Raw genomic sequence first — 3,147 nt, 5'->3', positions numbered from 1 at the left:
GGAGGCTGAAACAGACTCTGACTGTGTTGAAAAGAAAGGGATTCATTAAAGAATGTTAAATAGCTCACAGAATCCTAGGGAGATATGGCTATGCCAACAGGGACAAAGCCTTAAAGTCACATCACAGACCCAATCTGGTGAGGAACAGTCACACTGACTTCACTATCATGGGCACTGAAAGATGCCATCAGCAGCATGACCACTGCTACCCTGGGGGCTTTGTCTTGCTGCTCTGTCACCTCTAGCAAAGAGAATCTTTGCTGTTCTTGCTGCCTTGCATCAGCTTTCCATTCAAGGCCTCATTTGGGGCATCTTTTTGGAAGAATATAAGTCACATGTACACATCTTAACTATAAAGAAAGCTGGAAACATGAGTGTCCAGGAACTTCTATAGTAGAAGGTGGGATGGGTCTTCAAAAAAGACTCAATTCTCAAAATATAGAAAGGGACTTCAGATACTGGTACATCCAAAACAATAACGCACGACCACTACATTGAGTCCTTGACCTCCAGGCACTTACAAACTGACAGGAGAAAAGAGGCACACAAATGACCACAGTATGTAAGATATGCCACCAAAGTGATCTGGACAGAGTGTCACCTGTGGGGAGAGGTAGGAGATCAGTTCTGGCTGGAGATAACAGGACAGACTCAAAGAATGGGTTGCACTGCTATTGGGTCTTTTTTTTTTTTTATTTCAAGATACTTTAATTTTAAAACAGGTCACAACACTAAGCTTCCATCCCGCTCTGCCAGTGTTCAAGCTACAAACACTTGCTCAGCAGCGGAGGGGCATGCCTTAGTAGCATGTTTGAAAACTGAATAAAAATCCATATAAAACAAATATTCAAATAGTTTCCATAGGAACACAGATAAGTGACCCCACCTCCTAGTTTTCCAAACTGTTTCATCCGTGCCAACCCTACTTACAGACATTTCAAAACTAGCAAGAATTAAGTTAAACGGTCCCCCCAAGTCCCCCAATTCAAGCTAAACTCGAAGGTAACAGCTACAGGAGTGGCACCTACACGTTGATGCTGGTGGAGGCACAGGAGGCCGGGGGGCGATTCAGCCCACTCTCGCAGGCACAGGACACAGGCAGGCTGCTGACATCCTGCTCTGCCACTTTGGCCGGGAAGTCGTGGTTCTGGATCTGCTGCATCAGTTGCCATGTCAGCCCCAACATCACATAGTAGATAGTCGGCCTCTCCTGGAACCCATTGAAAGTAGAAGCAGCAGCAACAGTGTAAGCACCCATGTTTTCAAAGACCATCCAATCGCCCACATGCATCTCAGGCAAGTCGCAGCCCTGGATAATGAGATCCAGGCTGTCACATGTTGGTCCCCATATGCTGGTTGAATAGTACTTCTCATCTGGTTTGGGTCTCTTCTGCAGAAGGGGCTTCACGTGGGCATGATCATAGAGGATGCAATTAAATGATCCATACACTCCATCGTTCATGTAATACATAAAGGTTTGTTCACTCGACTCATCTTCATCATCAGAGCCTGTCTGTTCCTTTAACACAAGTTTTTTGACAATGATGTTAACTGCCAGCATAAAGGCTGAGGCAACATAGTATCTGCCGGGCTCTGCTATGATTCGCACCCCCGAGTCGGCTGGGAAGTACTTGTCCAGGGTTGGGTTGATCACACTGGTGATCTCTTCAAATTTAAGCTTTACATCCTCAGATCCAGGAAAGCCACCACCAATGTCAAGCAGATACATGTTGAAACCAACCTCAGCTCCCATGTCAAAGACACAGCGGGCATCAGAGATGGCTTGCACGAAGATCTCAGGATCGGTGCGGCCACTTCCCACGTGGAAGCTGACACCAATGACATCAATATTTAGCTCTCTCGTCTGTTCCAAAAGAAGCCTGCTGATTTTGAGTGTGGCACCACATTTAACACTGAGGCGACAGACTGCTTTGGAATCATCAGTGGCAATCCGCAAAACCAACTTTGCCTTTGGATGCGCCCTGGCAACTTTCATCAATTCAACTTCACTATCGAAAGTCATCAGCTGGCCTCCATTGTTGGCAGCGTACTTAATCTGAGACACTTGTTTACAAGGATTTGCATAGATAATCCTCTCTGGAGTCACCCCAAGACTTTGTACCAATTGTATCTCGGTCTTGCTGGCACAGTCAAATCCTGTCCCAATGGTGGCAAGGGTCTTCACTATGGTTCTGCTATCATTGCATTTGACTGCATAAAAGGGGGTGACCCGAGGAAGAGCTTTTAACCATCTCAGATGTTTCTTTAAAATGTCTCCCAGGTTGGTGACATAGAAGGCATCCTTAACATCAGGAGACGAAACTTCATTAATTTTTTGGTCCAGAATATCCTTGGCAGTAAAGCCTTCATCGAGGAAATGGCAGTCTAAATCTGCATTACTAAAATTGTTCATGGTTTCTTGAAGTTCCTCCGAAATGTAACAAAATGGAAAACTAAGAGATGGAATTTAAAGAAATTATTGCCAGTTTCTCACAAAGGCAATTCTCTGGAATTCCAAGTCCCACTGAAGATGTGTGTGCCCTCGATGCAGCAGTGGAAATGTTCTGATAAACAGAATTTGCTTGTCCACCTGAGAGCGCACGTGTGCCGCGGGCCAGCCCCATGGAGATGCCGCCCCCGAGCGCGCAGGACCGCGGGCCGCCCCGCCGCCCCCATCAGCCGGCCCGAGGTGGCGCTGGAGCTCTGGCAGAGGGGCGGCGGCGGAGGCTGAGGGGACTGACCTGCTGTTGGGTCTTAAAGAGTAGTAGAATTGGGATAGATAACAATGGGGAGTAGGTCAGATAGGAAAGGCAATTCAAAGAATGAGGCAGCCAGGCAAAAAAGCCTGAGGCGTGTTGGCAGGGGTGAGTATTCAGATTGTGCTGAGAGGGAGAGGAGAGAGGTAGAGAAGAGCAGGTCTATTGCAGAGAGCTAGCTGTGAGAAGATAAATGTGGCTGTGGGAAAGGAAAATAAGGAATAGATAAACTCAGGAGTAATCATGAAGAGGCAACAAATGAGCTTATTTCTCCTTTTGGCACCTGTCCCGGTTGGGACTCCTTATTTGTGTCTCTGATGACTTAAGTAACATCTGTCTCCTCTGTCAGCCAGCGGCCACCAGGAGACAGGGACCATATCTGCTATGCCCC

At 47.0% G+C, this 3,147-nt stretch overlaps 1 pseudogene; it reads right to left on the bottom strand.

Annotated features, from left to right (window-relative positions):
• Positions 1-915: 915 nt before the first annotated feature.
• On the bottom strand, positions 916-2,452 carry LOC114206792 (ornithine decarboxylase pseudogene; annotated as a pseudogene).
• Positions 2,453-3,147: the final 695 nt, after the last annotated feature.

Source organism: Eumetopias jubatus, unplaced genomic scaffold (genome assembly GCF_037043125.1).
Source record: "Eumetopias jubatus isolate StellerSeaLion01/CBP00866 unplaced genomic scaffold, mEumJub1_p1.0 scaffold_2, whole genome shotgun sequence".
NCBI classification, from domain to species: Eukaryota; Metazoa; Chordata; class Mammalia; order Carnivora; family Otariidae; genus Eumetopias; species Eumetopias jubatus.
The sequence above is the reverse complement of the archived record's forward strand: the minus strand, read 5'-3'. Positions and strand labels throughout refer to the sequence as shown.